At 41.4% G+C, this 21,374-nt stretch overlaps 1 protein-coding gene across 7 annotated transcripts in view; it reads left to right on the top strand.

Annotated features, from left to right (window-relative positions):
• MEGF11 (multiple EGF like domains 11) overlaps nt 1-21,374 on the top strand; it is a 221,703-nt gene that overhangs the window by 95,498 nt on the left and 104,831 nt on the right. The window lies entirely within an intron of this gene.

The raw sequence follows: 21,374 nt of genomic DNA, 5'->3' as shown, positions 1-21,374 counted from the left end.
CAATGAGATACAAAAATGTACAGTGCAATGAGTTCTTCTTGTGGTTTAAGACCAACTACTCCTGTTCCCTAGTCAGCAGTACTATTCTTTCCTTTATTCCACAGCCCTGTTGTTTGGTAAAACAAACTGAAACCACATGACATGATTTCATGGATTCATTTAATTTCTCATATTTGATTCAGGCTCACTGAAATGCATAATAAATCAAAGAAATCTTTGGGACTGACATTCCTGATACACAGAGTTTGACCCAGGCCAGGTACTGTGTTGACCCTGCTTCCACGAATGTGCACTTTAAGCATGTGTGTTGCAAAGCTCTCACTGCATGGACTGAACTGGTAAAATGGGGGAGAATAAGCTAAGGCTCCTTTTCTGCTTTTGCATTTACTTGGTGGAATGGTGAGTGTCAGGATATGGTCCCCTGCATCCAGAAATGCAGAGTGGTGAACTGGCTGCTACAAACCTGCTTTCCTTCACTGTCTTCTGCTTCTAGGAGGCAGTGAGAACTTGCAGCTGATTTCAACAGGCCACTGATGGTCCTGATGCAATGTGATCCAGTTGCTAGAAATAATGGAACACGTGAATTGAATCCTTTTTTTCATTTTTCTTTATAGGAGACACCAAAGTAGAATTTGATTTTGCTGGATTCGTGGCTTGATCAATAACCCTATTAAGAATTGTGCTTTCACTCCCTGACCTTGTAGGCTATCAGCTATGAAATTTGATACAATGGTCCCAACATTTTTACAGTACAACTCTTAGTGAGTGTATGACCGTCTATTGGCTGAAATATTGTTAATGCACAAATGAGATTATAACCAGAGAGGGGTTTGATTGGTTTGGTCTTTAATTCAATACAGTCCACTGCTTGGCGTGTTTTTCCAGGCAGCCTAGACATTTCTTTTCTGACAAATGATGTGTTAGTTGATCACATAGACAGACTTGTGCAGGTTTTTCTATCTTTAGAAGACTTAATCTATAACAGGACTATTGCATCTGGTGTCTCTGCACTGTTTGAGTCCTGTACTCTGTAATAGCCTCTTTGAGCCTGTTCAGGTTTCTGGAAACCTGGGCTGTTCAGGTTTCTGGAAAGTCTGATCTAGCTGTGATGAAGAGAACCAGTGTGTTTTAGATTCTGGTGGACCATTGTTCCATTGCTGGAGAAGAAGAGAAGAATGGCTTTAGTGCAAAACTTTCATTTAATTTAAATGAGCAGAATTGCTTTACTTCCCCCATAGGTATAACAATTATTGAGAGTTTATATTGCTATTCATTCTGTATAATAATGAACAGAAACTGGATTTGCACTCCTATCCTTTGTTGTTAGGTAGAAATAAAAAAGCAGGAGCAGTGACTGCTATAAGATGGTATATGTCTATACTAGCATACTTACTGCCACTTTTTATACTTGGGGAGGCAGTGAGTTTGTGCTGTGTCATGCTTGTGCTTCCCCATTGTGAAAAATAACTAGCTAATGCATTTTTTACTTTCTTTTGTGTGTTTCCAAAAAAGATCAATTTATCACTTAAATAAATCCACCCAGCATTCCTCATGTATTCTGATTTTTCAGTTAAATATTGTTTGTATTTAAATATGAATGTTGCCCACAATGTATCATTAATATTTTGCAGTTCTGTATCTTACGAAAATTTAAACAGCCATTGTGTACATGAAAGGTCTTTGTGTTGTAGATTGCAAGGTGGTATAACAATAATTGCCAGAGTGCATCAATCATTTCTCATTGCCTTATTTATATCATGGGTATAAGTAGCTCCAATTATAATCACATTTTACATAAATAGATATGGTTTGTGTCAAACCACAGTCTGTTTCCCCTTCTGAAATGCTGGCCATAGGAGCTCTTTCTCATTATTCAGAGTGTATGATGCGTACCACTTATCTTGTCTTGCTTAAAAAGACATAACTCGGCAGGCAGACAGCACTTACTGCAGGTTTGGCAGGGAAAAAAAACCTGTTACGGTAATTATCTATCAGCTGTAGTGTTCCAAATATTTTAGCCAAAAAGCTGAGGAGTATAATCACATGTTTTATTACTGACACATTATAGTTTGAGTAAGCAGAAACTGAAAATGTTTAATATGAATTAAGAACTACAGGAAAAATTGTATTTTTCTGTTACTAGTGATTTCACCTCTTCCACGGCAGCTTTTCTTCTTGCATTGTGAACTATTGTGAAAATAACAGATAAGGGAAAACTAGACCATGATTTTATTATTAACTATGCATTGAAGCAAGCAGATTAAAAATCATACTTCACCTTTCCCACCTGATCTCAGACCTGGGATATTCCTCCCTACATTTCAGGCAGGAGAACAGTGACCTGTGTTCCTTACAGTGAACGCTGTGACATCTCTCTGCCTTCCCGTTGCTTTCAGCTGTCAGCACCCACATTGTTTTTTCATTTTTGTTCTGTAATGGCATTTGGCCCAACATTGAAATCCTATTCTGTATTTGCATACAAACCTGGGAGCAGCTCAGTTCCAGAGGTTTAGCTCAAACCCATGTCCATGTCCCATTACCATCTGTCATTAATATATGCACTTTCTGTGCTGCTCGAGAGAAGTTCCTGTTTTCCTCTGGATTCCAGTGCTTTTGACTTCTTTATTACAAATAGGTTGTTCAATGAGCCACTAAGAGGTGAAAACTCATAAGCCAGAACTACTTATTCCATTGCAGACACTTTACGTGCTGAACCTTTGTACTCCACCATTTTCAGTGAAGCTGAGGTCCCTGAAAGCCTTTGCACACTTTGAAAGTTGGAGCATTCAAATTATAAATGATTAAAGATTCCCTGTCCTGCTACAGGGCCACACAAGTGTAGCTTGGGCCACACTACACCTTGTCTGTAAATTCTCTCTTCTTTCTCACCCCGAGTGCACTGTTGCCAGCTGTGGGATGCTGGTGAGGACAGTGATACGGTGACACCAGGGTGAGCAGTGGCTGGGGGTGAGCTGGTGCCTATGGCCTGTCCACACTCCAGCCCCTCTGACCGCCTTCATGGAGGAGCTATTGACCAAAAATATGGGAACAAATGCAAGACTCAGGTTCAAAAATGTACTGAAGTGCTTACTATAGACACTTAAGCATGTGCTTAAAGTGTGTCCAAAATGAGAAGAAATTAGGGGCTCAAAGGACATTATTAAGTTCAGTTCTACAAAGACTTTTCTAACTGCTCTCTTACCATTTGCTTTTTCCATTCAAATTGGTGTCTACCAGTTCTATTTTCCTGCTGCTATTGCTGTGACTAAACCTCCTTATTTGTGTCATAACTTAATCACCAGGTTTCTTCTCTGAAGAGTTGAAGTAGCAGATAATGTCTGTGTTTTTATTTGTAAGGCCAGGAGCACCAATTCATAGCTTAGGGAGCATCATCAGCATGGTGAGCTGACAGCAGAGTCAGTCCAGCTTCTGTTTTCTTATAATCGCACAGCAGAAAATCGATGGTGTCAGGAACATTGGGATAGTTCTACTGTTCCAATCAATACATGCTGATTAAACTAGTTGTGCCTGTTGGGTAAATTTGCTGCATCATAATTAGAATTATTAATTAAAAATAGGAAATCAATTGACACAAATTAAGCAAAAAAAGAAATTTGCTTTATTTCTTTGGCACACTCTCCAGCAGCCTCAATAACTGTGACAATGTGGACGTGACCGAGTGGCAGTTGTCAGTTTTTAATGCTGTCCTGAGTTTTAGCAATTGACTTATAAAACCCTGCTAATGCAGCTCCTGGGAAATCAGACATTTGATGTCACGTGTGCAAGAAGCAGCTATTTGTTTTATTACAGTTCATTATTATTCCCTGCCTATCCAAGAGTGAAAAGCGGAGAGTCCTGTGTGTGTCACTGGGGAGAGGAGGCAGCTGGGGAATGCAAGCCTTGGGGAGCAGGATGTAGCCCATCCCCTTATCACATTAGTTTCTGGTTTCAGTTAACAAGGATTAACAAATTGATCCTTTCTTTGGTGGTTGTAATGGATGACTCGGTCCTGGCCACTGCATATAATGTGCTGGTGACCTTCATTCTTTTCAGGGACATACTATGGGAACTAGAGCAGCAAGTCCCTGATAGTGGTCTTTGCAAGGCCAGCAGGGATTTACATCCTCTGTCCTTTCAGCTGTTTATTTTTCTCTCTGTTATTTCTGGATTTAATGTGTTTTTTCTTTCTTTTAACCCATTTCACTCTTTGTTCTTTCTTTACATACATTTTCTCCTTCTTCCCTCCCAGTCTCAGTGATTTTCTGTTCCCCATTTAATACTTTCCATCCCGTGTTTTCTTCATCCTGTTCTGCTTACCCACATCCAGTAGAGGAGAGTAGCGTCAAAGTGCAGGAGTTCATTGGGCCCACACACTTCTTCTGGACCAGCAGGCCCAGGGAGGTTATTCTCCCTCTGGACTCCGCACTGGTGAGACCGCTCCTCGAATACTGTGTTCAGTTATGAGCCCCTCACCACAAGGATGTTGAGGCTCTGTAGCAAGCCCAGAGAAGAGCCACAAAGCTGGTGAAGGGGCTGGAGAACAGGCCTTATTTGGAACAGCTGAGAGAGCTGGGGTTGTTTAGCCTGGAGAAGAGGAGGCTGAGGGGAGGCCTCATTGCTCTCTAGGACTACCTGAAAGGAGGTTGTAGAGAGGAGGGTGCTGGCCTCTTCTCCCAAGTGACAGGGGACAGGACAAGAGGGAATGGCCTCAAGCTCTGCCAGGGGAGGTTTAGGCTGGACATTAGGAAAAAATTTTTCACAGAAAGGGTCATTGGGCACTGGCAGAGGCTGCCCAGGGAAGTGGTTGAGTCACCTTCCCTAGAGGTGTTTAAGGCCCGGGTGGACGAGGTGCTAAGGGGCATGGTTTAGTGTTTGATAGGAATGGTTGGACTCGATGATCCGTTGGGTCTCTTCCAACCTGGTTATTCTATGATTCTATGATTCTATGATTCTTGGTTTACTCAACCTGTAGCCAAGTGCTTTCCCTGAGCTTTTGCACCTTTGAAAGATCTGAAGCCAAAAGGGTGACAGGTTAAGGTAAATCTGTGATGGGTAGCTGGTGGTGCTGTGTGTTACATCAGAGAAGCATAGAATGGTTTGGGTTGGAAGGGACCTCAAAGCCCATCTGGTTCCACCCCCCTGCCATCCGTGGGGTCACCTCCCACTGGATCAGGTTGCTCAAAGCTCCACCCAGCCTGGCCTTGAACACCTCCAGGGATGGGGCAGCCACAACTTCCCTGGGCAACCTGGGCCAGGGCCTCCCCACCCTAATCGTAAAGAATTTCTTTCTAATGTCTAATCTAAATCTTCCCACTTCCCATTTAAAGCCATTGACCCTCATCCTATCACTCCATGCCCTTGTAAAATGTCCATCTCCAGCTTTCTTATACATTTGCCATTTATTGGTGGTAGAAAAGTTTCCCAGTTATATGAAACTCACATGATGATTAGGTTGCTAAAAAGAGTTGTTCACTTACAAGATAAACTCCTGTATGTGGAAAACTGCATGTAGGCCAGTGTGTAATAAGGTAACACAAGGCAATGGCCCTGTAAATAATTCCTAGGAGTCTGGGCATACAAACTTTGTCTCCACTTATTTTTGGGATCTCTCGAGGATTTATTTTTGGATTTTGTAGATGCTGCTTATGAACAGCCAACTTTCAGGACCAGCTATACAAGGTGAATGGCTTTGAGGATTCCTCAAAAGTCTGTACCCCGCAGTGAGATTTCGGAACACATCGTGCAAGTATCCCTGGAGAGAAACTTTGCTATTGTTTTTGCTATCGGGATCTCCAGTAGTTCCCAATGTTCCAGCATACTTTACGATTGTTGCACAGTGGCTTTTCGTTAGCCCACTGTGAATTGTAATGGACATTATTTGTGTAAGCTCTGGCACCTTTATTACTATATTTTTAATCTCCTTATTTTTCTCAGGATACCTTTCCCATGATGAGAGCGCAGTAGTTGATAAGCTGGGAAATCAATCTCAGTCAAAAATAATTCCTCCAATCTGCACAAAACACAGGAACAAAACCTAATAAAAATTTTAACTGCCCCACTATGTCTAATATTTAGGGGGGGAGAAAGCCCTCACCTATTTGATTATGATTGCTGTAAATTAAATTTGGCTAAGGTCCTTTGCTAAACAAGAAATATTTTCTTCTTTAATGGGGCGGTGAAATGCTGATAGGAAAACAGTAATAAATGTTCGCTGGGTTTGAAGTTAAAATTAACTGGTCAATAGATTTAACTGCTGTATTATTTAGATAATTTCTAATTATCAAAGTCTCATTGCCAGATGTGCTAGTGAAAAAGATTAATACAGTCAGATTGGTATAGTTTTTCTAGGCCTAAATCTGGTTTTTAAGGCATTTTACAATAACAGAGTTTCAGTGAAGTGTATTTCCAAGAACAGTCAAAAGAAACAGCAAATAAAATTATCTTTAGTTTACATGCCAAGACAGATTGAATGGTTTGCACAAGAATCAGGAAAAGCAGCGTTGTTAAAAGCCCTAATTTTGAAGAGTTACGGTTGTATTTCCAGCGGGCTGAGCAAGCTGCCAGTTTTGACCTCACTGACAATTGAGAACATATGGAAACCAGAGTGAATCTTTCAGATATATTTGAGCGCAACTGTTGAGTGCCTTAAAATTAAGCTCTAAAACCTTGGCATCGATAAAGAATTTTACAGCGCTAGTGTAAATAGTGTAAAATCAGGTGGCTGTACTCAGGCGGACAGAACCTGCAAGGAGGAACACTGGCAACTGTGCTCGGAGTGAGCTGCGCTCCGAATGCGGTGTAATAAAGATCTCCCACGAGGAAAATGTTATGATAATAGAGACTTGAGAAAACAAGGACTTGGATTGACAGTTTCCTATCTTTTTTACTACAACTCAGCCTGGTGATATTTTGTGGGTGGCAGCAGCTGGTCTGGTGCCAGGACAAACCTGAGGATGAATTGTATTGTAAGGCTGCCTTTGGAAAAGAAGTGATGTCTCTGCTTTCATTTCAGTGGGTTGTGGATCAGGATCTTAATTAGCGTATCTGCTTCGTAAGTCTTTGTTTTACTATTTGTTACATGTGTAGAAGGGCTGTCAGCATTGTAGCCCTGCTCCACAGCTGGGTCCTGTCGCCGTAAGTGAGATGTGAGCAGTCATCACAGTGGTCCGCCTGTAATTGGAGGACAGATAGAAGTCAATTGCAAGGTTATCTTTCTAGGTGTAGCTATGATGAGCTACAATTACTATCTTTTCAAGGCTTAGGAGATGGAATTAGTTAGCTTATGCATAAAATGTGCTTGTTGTTGCTTGGCAGTCAAGTGGTATTTTGATTTTTAATGAAATTCAGAGTATTTGCATTATGAGGATCTAATTGTTTTAAGAGTCCATAGGTTTAACAGCCAGCTTGCAGTCTCTTGACTGGAGCAGGCAAAAGTAACCCTTGAAATCCATGTTCACCTCTGACATGCTTTAGAAACCTAAACATAGTGTTCTCACCTGTGAATTGTTGATTGCAGAGCCCTGTATTTAAAAACTATACAGAAACTGATACCACCATTTTAAAAATGGAATCCTTTTCCTACCTGCTATTAAAAAATTGGCTTTAGCTCTTTCACACAAGTCCTCTTGTGATTCCTAGGAGGAAGAGCAGAGAACAGGACATTGGTTTCAACAACCGTGACCATTGGTGGCCAGAGCCATGGCTGCAGTGGATTAAGAGATTTTCGTATTGCAGTTGCTAATAACGTGTTCAGCTCTGTTCAGCCATGGTACTGCCAGCTGCTGAAGAGCCTTTCCATGACTGACTGACCTGTTGGGTTAAGAAATTGGAAAGTTATGAGATATAGTCTGGAGGAAGCTGATTGAATTGCCATGTTTACTGCAGTTCCGCAACAACTTCCTTATTTGCTACCAAATTTAAAAGGTTAAAAATGCAGATTCTAGAAGTGATGTGCACCTGCGTTCTCAAGTCTCAGTGGGAAGCCACCTTCCTAATCTTGTAAGTGCACAGACCCAATAATTCCCACTACCTTAATACCGATCTCCCAATTTAATTTTCTGTGTGCCTTTCAAGAGTTGAGGATAATTCTTGGTCTCATAATGTTGCTTTCAAGTCTTCCTTCTTTCAGATCTGCCTAGGAGTGAGTGAAATGAGTCAACAGTAGAGGGTTTTTTTAAGCTTTCTTCAAGATTTACACCAGATCCCTGACAGAAAATGTTAGAATTCTTTTAGTTTGACAGAAATTTAAGGATGTGCCAAATAGAGGATTCTGCATATATGCAAGTTACAGAGTAATAAAGCTTTTAAACTTTGTTAGTTCTGAGCTCTCTCTAAGGACAAGTCCTTCTGGTACAATAGGGATTTAATTCTTTATACATTGAACAATTTTAATTAACAAATATTTGAAGACACTCCAACAATCTCTGTATATGTGATTTTATTGCCTTTTGGATCCCTTGCCTTGCAGAAATTCCAATTCTGTGACCCTGGGAACCAACAGGGAAACAAATCACTCCAGGTCCCAGCACAATCAGTGGAAAATCTTGCAGCAAATACAGTATAAGTTATCAAGGGTTTTGTTTTGTTAGAGACCAAGTGATCGAGGAGATTGGCCCAGGTCTGTAAAAGCAGTGTCAGTGAATTACGATGGAAGAGAATAGAGAGAAACAAACGGACCGGAGAATGCTTCATTCTCTTAAAGAGAGTGGTGGAGCTGGGGCCTGAAAAAACAGGAGAGAGTCATGTAAAATGGAGCCTTTTTATCAAATTGCTGTATACAGTTTGTGTAGATGAAAGACCTCATGAAAATGAGGTGACATTGTGTAAATGAACACTGACAAAGAAAGACATTGTGTAAATGTTTTCCTCAGTTTCTCCTCTGTGGTTTTCTGGTGCAAGCTGGTGAGCTTCATAGAGCCTGGAAAGCCTGGGGTCAAGGGTTGCCCACTTCTCCATGTACCCGTCCCCTGCCATGTTTTGACTCTAGAAGCTCAGGGGATGGCACTTAGAGAAAATGACGAAGTGATTACTGGTTAAGCTATCTTTAATTAGGATCTCATTATGCTGAATAAGCATTTATTAAGCTTATATCCACTTTGCAATCAGAAGGGTGATTGAAGCAGACAGCCCTGTTATCTCTACCCAGGTTTTTCAATTACCGGTGGGGGTGAAGCCAAGGGTAGCGAGGGCTGTTGCTGGTGAAGCTGTCAACATGGGCGTGTGGGTGAATCTTGCCTTGCCTGTCTGTGTGAAAGCCAACATTGCTGAAGCTTCACTGCTCTCCTTGCCTGACAGAGCTTGGACACAGCCAGCTCCACAGACCTGTGCATGCTGCAGTCACGTTGCCAGACACTGTGGAGATGTGACCCTGGTGTCCCTTAGTGTCACTTGCTGAGCCAGAACTGGCTGAATTGATGGTGATCGGGAGGTTGAGGCTGCTCTTGGCTGGGTACCTTCGCCACTACGTCCAAGTCCTACATGGAGCCATGTGCCATGTCAGCTTGCATACCAGTGGTATTGTTTGTACTAAGTTTACACTTTTTAAATGCTGTTATTGATGAGAGACAGGAAAATACTTTACAAATTAATCTCTGTATACATAAAAGAATAATTTTTATATGTTTAATTCAGCATAGATTTATAAATACAGTGAAGATATAGACTATAGTATTTATAGCAGAAATTTAGACTTTAAAACTTGGAGCTTTTCTGTCTCAGTGCTACCACTTACTTTCCGGCTAGCTTTGCAGTTCAATGTAATTTGACTCTCAGTTTCCCTTCTATGAAATGGTGATAAAACAGATTTTTTTAGCTCATAAATGGACCGTGAGAATTAGTCAGCGCTTGTATGGGACTTTGTTGATGGAGACAATTCTATTAAGCATCAAAAACCCCTACACATTTTGATCGTATTGCACAATTTAGAACCCAAATTGTTGTATGCTGACTTTTTATATTATAGCAGCATACTTTGAATTTTATTTAGTAACGTAGTCTGAATAATTAATTATGCAACTAATAATTAGCCATTCCAAATAAAACAACTTGGTTACTGAGCTTGATGAGGAGAATCCAGTCAGGAAAGAACCCTTTTGAAAACAACAACATTCTGCAGATATCCTTAAATATTTAAAGGGAGCTATATTTAGTAAATTCTTCCGGGGCGGGGGGGGGGGCAGACAAACGGATGCTAATTTCCTGTGTCATCACATTTGTCTCTGTGTGTCAGCAGCATTCCTAAATCACCATCTACTACACAGTCACCATCTACACAAGCATCAGGCGGTGTTCAGCATTTCCCTGGGTGGTTCCTGTTCATGAGCAAGGACAACAGTCCGCTTTGGGGTCATGTTATTTTCTTCTCATTGATTATTTAATATCTGGGGTGTGCGTGCAGTGTTTGCTCTTCTCAGCTATTCAGCAGTGAGCAAAGAACCTTGCTTAGCAGAGGAAACATAAGTTGTGACATCAATGTCATTTTCCAGATGGCACTGACTTACCCAGCCCCTATCAAAGACCATTATAGTCCACAGAAAGAAATTCCTTGACTACAAGGGGCACTGGATTGAGTCCAAGGTGCTTGTGATGGGCACTGTACCACATGGTCAGTAGACAATTTTGATGATGGTCTCATCTGAAAACCTCTCTTTTTTCCTGTGGTGTTTTAAAGTATAGCTCTGCTGTCACCAGGAAAACATAGAACTCTGGTCCTTGTAGGGAATCTGGCATTTCAAAACCTTAGTGCACAGATGCTGTGTTCTGCTCCAGCAAAACTCCCTTCACTTCCCTGCTGCCAGCCAGCCAGGAAGTCATCTATGACTGTTTTGCTTTTTACTGTTCAGTGACAGTTGTCACTAAAAAAGAGAGAAATTAAATTAATCCAGAGAGAAAGCTGTCTCATATAGGCAGCTTCTTGGACTGCTGAAAGTGAGCCTGAACCTTCAAGAACGGACACAGCAGAGCCAGGAACTAGCACTGCTGTGTAAATGTTCCTGGTTTCTTTCAAGCTGACCCACTGATAATGCTGGAGGCACTAACACGTTGTTTGTAAACAGTGAGGAAAAGCATGGGGAGTGATGATTTACTGTTTTCTGCCTGCCTGACACTCAATTGCTTAATGCAGTAAATCCACAAAGTGTGAAACTATTCTGAAAGTGCTGGCTCCCATTTGTGTCAAAACAATTCAGTTCAGCAAACCCATAACTGATTGTGGAGATGAAGAGTTTTGATCATCCTGTTAATCAAAATGTAAAACAGTTTAGGGATTGTCTGTTTTTAACATCATAACAAAAAGTTTTGTTTCCCAGTTTAGAGCAAGTTCTGGTGTAGAAATTGGCATTAATTTATGCCTCTGTGAACAAAATTTGAACATATTCAGAAGTCAAAGTGAAGTATCAAGGTTTAAACATCCATTCTTAATAATTTATGACAAGACTTTATCTCTGGCTCTCCAGAAGGAAACCAAAGCCCTACCAGTGTTTGGAAGAAGCCATAGAAGGACAGATAGTGGCATCGTCTTTGTTTTCTGTTCATCGCTTGGGGCAGGTGCATTTTGTTTCTGGCTGTGATGTGTATACAAACTGCTGGATCAGTTAGGAGACCCGTAACTGCTCTGCTCTCTCAGCATTCGCATCCTGAAGAAGTGGTGCAGTAGAGCAGCAGCAGGAGCAGGCTAAGGAGCTGCCTTAGGGACACTGGAATTTTCCTGCATAAAACTCCTGGAGCTGGGCTGTGTCCTCTCAGCCAGCCACCACCCACAATGAGCCACCCAGGCTGGCATTGGAGCTGCACAGGATTTGTCTACTTCTCTGATTATCTCTTCATTAACAGAACATTCCACATCTCAGTGCCTGAGTGCAGTGAAAAGAGAGCGTAACATTCTAGTATTTTAGTATTTCTACTTTTTTCTCCCACATAGTTTTAGATTTACTTTTTTCCTGTTGGTAAATAGAATAAAGATTTTGCAGAGGCTGTGCTGTCTCGCAGTGTAGTGTTGATGAGTGAACATTATGGTTTTTACTGGGTTACGCAGGGCAAGACTTTCTTAATAAGACCTGTTCCTTTTTATGTGCCTGAAAGGGACATTAGTATTAATGGTTTATAAAAGGAAGACAGCAGCATATTTAAGATACCTTGAAGACATTAGGTAACATTTAAAAGCCATCTGAAGATTCAACTATGCCTAGAAGAAAAGAGAACAGCAAGTGGCTTTGTGCAGATACCTGAACATAGCTTTTTGTAAGCCTTTGAACTGTTTGAGGTATAAAAGACACCCCTATTTCAAAGGCCACCAGGCCTTCTGCTGCTCTAATTCTCTCCTGAAGTCCTTAGGTAAGAGGATTCATGCTAGAGAAGGTATGATTTTTTTTTTTCAGTTACTGGGGCTGTGTTATTTGGCTGAAAAGCAGTGCACAGGAAGTAGACACTAGGATGGGGCTGTGAAAAAGGGGAAGAGGTGTTTCTTTTGACTCGCTAGCTACACTGTTGGAAATAAAAGCAAGTACCACAATCCACAGTGTTTACTTTGGGTTTCAATATCAATGCAGTAAAATAAGTTGTTTATTGTCCGCCTTAAAGATGACTGATAAGTCAGTACAGTGTATTAAGTTATGCATGAAGGATGTGCTCATACATCCCCTTGAAGGTGAATCTTTATGGTATAATTTGAAGCTGGCTAGCTAGCTGTAGCAGTTCTCCCATATGCTTGTCCTGATAGGGCCATTTTATCCACTGATTGGCCAGTCTTTTTGCTCATGCCAATTTGTATGCTGACCAACACAGTGGAAGGTGAAGGGATGCATGCATCCCTGCCTGTGGATGGGACAAGAAGGAATCTGTTCTCTAACACTTGCTGTTTTGATGACAAGAAGCTTTTCTTCTTTAACACACTGCTTTAACTGCAAATAAAGGTGTATTGCATATCTGGCAAAACATCAGCAGGGTGACTTTCCAAGGCTCAGTTTATGTGCTGTGAAAAATAAAGAGCTGAACACATCTCCCTGAGAGCTTTGCCAAATGGGGTTGATCCCACTCGACCCTATGCATTTAACACACCTCTTCAGTCACAGAAGGTGGAAAGATGACTTGAGTGGTCGGATCAGGTTACTTGCACCATGGTAGATTCCTCTGGTGGTGGATAATGTTTTTCTTACCAAGTGCAGGGAGGTTGAAGAGGATGCAGCTGAAGAGCATCCGGCATGGCTAGCCTGCTACAGTTGCAGGACTACGAATCTGCTCTAAACAGTATCAGAAAGGGGGTTTGCTTCTGCTCCCACCACTCTGTCTTGCTAAGCACTCAGGTAAAGGCATGCACCATTCCTTGAATACTGTGTTCAGTTCTGGGCCCCTCACCACAAGAAGGATGTTGAGGCTCTGTAGCAAGTCCAGAGAAGAGCAACGAAGCTGGTGAAGGGGCTGGAGAACAGGTCTTATGAGGAACGGCTGAGAGAGCTGGGGTTGTTTAGCTTGGAGAAGAGACCTCATTGCTCTCTATAACTACCTGAAAGGCAAAAGTTGTAGTACTTCTATGCAGGAAAATGTCATGATCTAGTCAATGAAAATATCTAAAGCCCATTATAGATGTTGAAAGAGAGAGAGAGTCTTCCCAGCTGGAAGACAGAATTTTGAAGTAAGTTACTTGCAGGTCTTACAATTACAGTCCTGTCCTAGACAATAATAATGAAGTATTGATGGAATTTTTGCCAGCACAAAGACTACTGGGTTTCATACAGAGGAAAAAGAGTGTCTTCATTTAGTTTTATTAGACTCTTGATACTCTGCCCATGTATTTTTTAATTCACTGCAGTAAAATTCTAATTAAAGAACAGACTTTGCCTCCCATTAATATGACACTAAAAAACCAGCATCTTCTCTAGAAAATTATAATGAGGAGACAAACAGCCAGTTTTGTAGAGAATGTTGTCGTTCCCTTATGAAGCGTTTCATGATTTTAAACTCCTTGTAACATCTAGAGTGTCAGTAGAGTCAAAGGCTCATTAAACTGAGCAGTAATTTCTACAAAAAGAAATAGGAAATCTTCTCGGATTTTTTTTTAGTGTTCTAATTTTTGCTTCTTTTGAAGCCTCTGTCAAACCAGCTCATGATGGAAATTCTAAAAACGCAGCACTTTGATATCTGTCAGGAGTAGAAGTTGCTTCTCCCGTTTTACTGCTTTCAAAATACATTGAGTTCATTACGGGATTTGACGAGGCTGACATCCAAATACTCAACTTTTCTTTGACTCAGAGTGATTTTGCTTTCATTTATCCCAAATAAAAATGTATGAGGTGACTGTTCTAAGCATCCTACAGAATGCTGGAGGAGTGCTCTTGAACCAAGGGTTACTTCAGAAAGAAATGTTTCCTCTGAGGATGCTAAACAAACTGCAGGGTCTCTAAAGCGCCATGATTGCATTAGGTACCACATGCTAGAGAGTCAGTGACTAATGAGATCAACATTGGAGATTAAATCAAGACCTAAATCAGCCACGTGTTTCTTATCTGATTCAGGCAGTGAACTTGAGAGAGAATCAGTACAATCTTTCTTGAAGGATGAAGAGCTGTTCTCCTGTCACTAAGAAAAAACAAACACAAAATTAGATTCATTTCCTCCTGTGAGTAATAATCTATCCATTTTGGGGAAAATCAGCTGATGTTCCCTTGCCATCTTTTCCTTTCTGTCTTATGAAGACTCATCTATAAACTTGGAAAATATAATTGACTGCAAGTTCTGCCAGCCCTGGATTAACCTCAGGGTTTGCCACTTGAGTGGGTAGTATTACAAATGCGTCTTTACATATGCAAAACGTATTCTCTGGGCAGTCTTAGAGATATAAACATTGACGCTGGCATTTTCTTGATTACAGTTGTGTATGCTGTGACTTCAAGTCTGGCATTGGAGATAAAAATTCTAGTGCATACACGGTTGCACAGAAGCCCATGCTTAGGAACCTTAAGTCTCCAAAGCTCAGAAGACAGAAAATGCCTGGGCATATGAACAGTAGCCTGTGCTCCCATAATTAAAGAAAGTATCATAATTCATCGGCTCAAGTACTGAATTACTCCTGCATTTCCAACCTTTAATCTGACATATTCTTATTTCTGTGACACCAGCTTCATAAGTCAAATGCCTTATTTGTGTGTCATGTTCCCTGGTTTGATTGTTTCCCTTAAAAAGCAAATGGGCAATATGAAAAATCCCTTCAAGAGTATCATGAAGCTGATACACACAGATGGTTCATCAGCATGGACCAGAACAAACCTCTGATGTGGGTAATGGACTCAGAGTAGAAGGCTGTCACCCTCTCCTTGGACCAGTTACTACACAGAGAATTAACAGCCAGTGGCCCATGGCTGCTACTACAAGAAATTGTAAGAGAAGTCCTGCTAAGCCCCAGAAGCCTTTAATCGCATGAAATCTTTGAAGAATGTAGGTAATGAATTGTCCAGAGTTGGCACTGTCTGCAATTCGCATTCTTTATCCTTTGATGAGGTACAGGTGGATTTCCACTGGGGACGCATGAGCATCCCTCTGGGTGTGGGACCGTGCTCTTCCAGGTTTCAGGCTATTGCTCTGAATATGGAAGGTGTCCAAGCTTGTCAGTGAGAAGGACATAAAAATGTACTTAAAAACCCAAAAACTACTGCTTACTGATTTAAGCTGAAATTCCCTTACCTCTACTCCTCAAACCAACAGGCTGAGTGAGCCTGAAGCTGAAAGTGGAGATGATAAATTCTGCATGACAGAGAAGATGTCAGGGACTGGACAAAGCAAAGGTGGAAAAATGAACAATCACAGAGTCGTAGAATCATAAAATACTTTGGGTTGGATGAGACCTTTAGAGGTCACTAGCCCAACTACCCTGCAGTCAGCAGGGACGTCTTCAACTCAATCAGATTGCTCAGAGCCATGTCCAACCTGACCTTGGATGTTTGCAATGTTCCCAGCCAACTGCCTGTGACACAGTGCAGATACTCTAAATAGTATTTGGAGCAGAGTTATTTATTGAAATGTATTGTTAACTTCATTGTCCTCCAAGAAAGTATTTATTTACAGAAATCCAACCTATTTCTTCTTTGACAATTGTAGGACCTCCCTTGTTTGTAAGACCTGAGGAAGACATGTTGTCCCATGGTAGATGATTAATATACTGATGCGGTTATGAAGAGGAAAACCAGCTGCAGTTGGAGCAGGATGGCCTCAGTTGCCTGTGCCCACTAGTGTGTCTGATGTATAGATGAGGATTTCTCATTGTGAAATCACAGAATTCAAATGTTGGTCTCTAAACATTTGTAAGACCATTTTTGAAAGGAAGTTTTGAAAATGTGGATTATTTTGTGGACAACCATGGTCCATAAAAGCACTTTGGGAACTCTGAGTGTAAATACTTTTAGAGGATAAACATTTTCCTTGGTTTAGCATCAAGCAGATCAGCAAGTGAATTTTCACCACACTGGCTCCTTCCTTTAGAAGTGTCTTGGTCTTCCCTGCAGTGCCAGCACCTGAGGGACTCAGTGCTGCTCAGACCCAAACACAAAGCTGTGTGAACTGTCCTTTTGAGGGGATTCCCTCTTCACAGACCTTGTTTCAAGCCTATTGCAGGCTTGGCATCTGTTTCCAAAGGTGTTGAACTGTGCCAAAACGGATCGTGTTTGTGTAGAGAGTCGATATTAGCTCAGTACAGGGATTGTAATTTTCCTGTTGGGCTAAGTGCAGGGAATAAAAAGCTAATTAATTAATTTTTTTTTATTCTCTACATCCAGATGTATGTTTTAGCCCTTCCTGCTTCTTTTCCTGTTTAGTCTTAGCTGGGCCAGTCAGATTTCAAAACTGAATTAGACCCAAAAATAACCACTCAGAGTTTGGTCTGCATTTCACCTTTCATATAACCATCCTACAGCAGTGCAGGCACAGTAAAGGTAGAACCTAGCCCTAATTTCAAAATAAATTCTAAAATAATCTATCTTGAATGATGGCCTCCTAGATTTAGTAAGTTAATTTTATTTCCCTTTTGTGTTTTTCAAAAACTAGTATCTAATTTAAACTTCTCCAACTCAGTTTGGAAATATTCCAGAGTTTTGATTATTGACTATGAGCTACATTCTGTGCTTTAACAAACGTGCAGAAAGTTCCTTTCAAGCATGGATTAATTGAAGATTGCTGTCAGCCAAGTGTGGTCCTGAGTCCTTAGGCTCAGAAAAGCAAGCACTTCTTTTTTTTTCAGCTGTGCTTTCTGCAGAATGTTTTAGCTGGAATGGAGAATGTCTCGCTGGGTTTGCATGCCCATAATACAGGACTGGTCACCTGCTCTACGAAGAGACACATACATCCAGGCTTATGCTAATGAGAACAAGATAAGCACAGATGGTAAGACCACAGATTCTGGGCGTGCAAACCCAGTGGGACTTTCATCCACCCAGTGGATGACCATGAAGGTCATCCAGTCCAACCCCATTGAATGCAATGAGCAGGGACATCTTCACTTGATCAGGTTGCTCAGAGCCCCATCCAACCTGGCCTTGAATGTTTCCAGGGATGGGACATCCGACACCTCTTTGGGCAGCCAGTGTTTCATCGCCCTCGGTGTAAGAAATTCTTTTCCCAGTATCTAGCCTAAACCTCTCCTCTTTTAGTTTAAAACCATTAAGCCTTGTCCTATTGCTGCAGGCCCTGCTAAAATGCTTTTCCCCATCTTTCTTACAAACTCCCTTAAAGTATTAAAAGGCTGCAAGTGAGGTGTCCTTTGAGCCTTCTCTTCTCCAGGCTGAACAGCCCTAACTCTCTCAACTTCTCATCACAGGGGAGGTGTTCCAGGCTTTTATAGTTTTTGTGGCCTTCCTCTGGACCCACTCTGTGGTGAAAAAGCCCCAGAAGAGCACTTCTGACTCCCTCTGTTGGGATAAGTCACTAGTCTGTTAATTTTGCAAGCTTGCGTGCTTGCTTCATCTTTGTCTGCCTTGTGCTGCTGCAATGGATACCAGGTAGCTCTTCTGATCCAGAACACAGCAATTCACTGATCATTCCTAGAGAGGATAACAGTCACTTGGGAGTGAAGCAGCACTTCCGATGTATCTTCATTGTGTATTCAACAGGACAGAGCTGGTAGCAGGAGCTGTCATGCAGGACTATAGTGGCAGATGTACAGAGCCTATCACTTCCACAAGCCACTGAGGCATTTGGGGTGGTGATGGGGATGCAGGGAGGAAGAAGACACCTTATGCTGTACTGAGCAAGCTTTCCACCAAGGGATGAATCTTTCACCCTTCATAGTACCATATGCAGACAACTGTAATTATGCTTGGGCACCCAGCATCATTCTTCTCAGAGTAATATTCATTTTTATTGGTGGCAATTAATCTCTAGCCATGTTTTCGAATAAGTGAGTAAGTTAGCACGTTTGCCAGGGAATGTTAGCACGTGACCTGAAATATGGCAGCTCCCTTTAACATAGCATCTCCCAAGAGAGTGCTTGCTGTTTCAGACTCATCTCTCATGGTATTGGCATCCACACATGCAGTCTAAAGGGAGCATTTGTACCTCCCTGACATCACCACTCTCAGGTTGCATTTCTTATTGATGGTATAGTTAAGGTCTCTGTATCATTTTGACATTTTTAATGGCCTGTGCATTTACAGTGTAGCTCTTGTGCAAGCTTTAATCAGCTTTCTGTTCACATGTTGTTGCTATTATTATTTATCTCTATTGTGGTAACACATAGAGGCTATCAACCAGAGCAGGATGAGACTGTGCTAGGCCTGGGTTGTATTTTCAAATGGCCTCTCTGTGCCCGTAGCAAAAGTGGTGCTGACGCCCCTGAAGTGTAGCCGGCTTGCAAGCCTCTGAGGTGGCTTTGCTTTCTACCTCAGAAACTGGAATCACCAGCATATGCCAGCTGGGTTTGCCACGTGAATGCATAGAGAAGGAATATCTCTTGGTTGCTGAAGTATTTGGTTTCTTCTCTGATCTAATCTTCTAACTGGAGCTGCTTGATCCTGATCCCGTTGGTAGTTATGCACATGAGTAGTCGCACACGCAAGTGGTCTTACTGAGCTCAGTGGAATTACTTGTATGAGTAAGTACTCGGATTTAGTTCATCAGCTCCGTATCTGCCTACCTTTGTAAGGGTACAGAAGTTACCACAGTGCAGGTCTATGAGTTATCATGATATAAATATCATGAAATTAATTAAATCACATGGGTGAAGACTTGAGTTGCAGCTTCCCAATCTGCCACTGCAATATGGGAATTACAGAAAGGGGGAAAAGAAAACCAAGAGGAACTGATACACTTTGTGCAACAGAGATCTTATTTTCCTGTGAGATTCCTGCAATGTAAGATCAGGTGAGGAGGATATTTCGTTACCACAAATTTTACACTAACACATTGCCAATGAATTTCACTCAATTCCCTTTGTAATTAGTCAGCAGTGGATAAATTGATAACTGCATTAAATGGTTCTGCTCATTGTGACATACATAGGGCTTGAACTGATAGCTGAGAGCAGAAAATCTTTAGCATCTGAGCTAAACACTTAAATCCAGAGGAGAACATCTTGTTGTCATGTATCCTTGTCACTAGAGTGACAACAGCATGTTCACCTTGGTTTCACACATGTATTACTGCTCAGGTTTCAATCCATTTAGAGAACTGTAGTCAAAACCTGCTTTTAGTTTTAGGAACATAAAAAAGAGCCCCAAAAAGTGCAAAAGCTGTATCAAGCATTGCAAATGAGACATGATACAAGCCTCATCTTTTTGTAATTCTGGTTTTTTTCTGTGTCTTGAGCATTCAGATGTGCTTTAATCCTTGTCTTTATGTCCTTTCCCTAATAAATCCGCATGAAATTCACATTCTCAGTAGCTATCTGGTATGCCAAGCTGTTTTATTTCATAGATAATTGAAACACTTTGGCTAGTTACATTGGGCTAAACATACTGAATGTTACAATGCGTGTTCACTGAAGCCTTTGGAAAAATCAGTCTAACTGCCAGCTGGTTTTCTTGTCACTGCAGGCTTCTTTTGTTGTCCAGATATGGTATTTAATGACTTTTCAGCCACTCAGAGGAATTTCTGCTCTTTATTTCAGCTTTTTGCTCTTCCGTTTGGCTAGTTTGTAGAGTGAAATTTGGTACAGGGAGAAAGCAAGGGTGTGACCGAATACGAATAGTAAATTGTTCAGAGGAGATTGATGTACATAAAAGGAGTTGTGTTTGGGGTGGACACTGTAAGTGTGAAACCAGATGCTTGAGCTGATGATGGAAAATCGGTTTTCCTTCCTAGAAAGGGTTTGTTTTCTGCTTCACTTTTTTTTCAAAGTAAAAAACACAAACCAAGCAGAAAAATCTGGTGGTTGGAACACTCATCTGAGGTGTGGAAGACCACAAGTATAAATCATATCTTCTAATGAGTGTTATTTATTCATATTAAGGAAGTTAATTGCAGCTGCAGTTATAGCAGCTCAGAGCAACCTACAGTCTGGCAGTCAGGGCTTTAATGTGAGATATGATAAGGTAGGAATCAAGTCCCTGAAGCAGGCAGGGTTAAGTTTGATCCCTGCATTCCACTTCCCGTGCAAAGGGCTCTTGGCTATGCTAGTGTGGTTCAGTTGTGTACCCTTTGTGGAGGTGTAGAACTGCATTCCCTGATGTTCAAGTTCTGCAGAAAACAAATCAGTCTTTCTGGAATGGAGATTGCTGGGAAAGTCCATCAGCTCCAGCAGATTTGCCCCCTGCCCCCAAAGGCTCACAGAGTCTTAGCGAGTGTCTGTGTGAGAGAAAGAGATCGTCTCTTTCCACAGATTCTCAGTAATAATTTAAGACTTATAAAGAGTAAGATTTTGTTTGCTCGGCTCCCAGCAGTAATACTGAGGAGCTATCATCCCTGTTTACAGATGTGGGAAGAATGAAGCAAAGCCATAAAATATATTGTGTGAGGCATGAGTGGGATTGTGCATGGGACATGAAACCATCTCTGTGTGTGCCTCCTGTGAGATCCTGCAGAACCTTTTGGAAACCCTGGAATTGTCTTCTCATGGATTTATTTTGGACTTTTAACACTGTTGCTCAAGAAACACGAGTTTGTAAGTTGGTAATCAGCAGCGCAAATTTGAGTGAAGTTTCTCCTCTATTTCTGCTGAATATCCATCAACACTATTCTGAATAGAATGGTGTTTTCCTTCACCCTTGACACAGCTGTATTGAAGGGCTATTAAGGAGAGGGTTTGGCTACTGAAGAAGTCCTTGGTTTTGTGCTGTTTACTGGGGAAACCCTTGCCTCCAGAGTTCTGACAGCTTTGAGCTGTCTCTTTAGTTTACATGTGTCTTACATGGGGGGGTTGCAGGTGCTGATTGCTCTTTCTATAGTAAATCAGGATCAAG

This window comes from Phaenicophaeus curvirostris, chromosome 12 (assembly GCF_032191515.1).
Source record: "Phaenicophaeus curvirostris isolate KB17595 chromosome 12, BPBGC_Pcur_1.0, whole genome shotgun sequence".
Taxonomy (NCBI): domain Eukaryota; kingdom Metazoa; phylum Chordata; class Aves; order Cuculiformes; family Cuculidae; genus Phaenicophaeus; species Phaenicophaeus curvirostris.
This window is presented reverse-complemented; position numbering and strand designations above follow the sequence as displayed.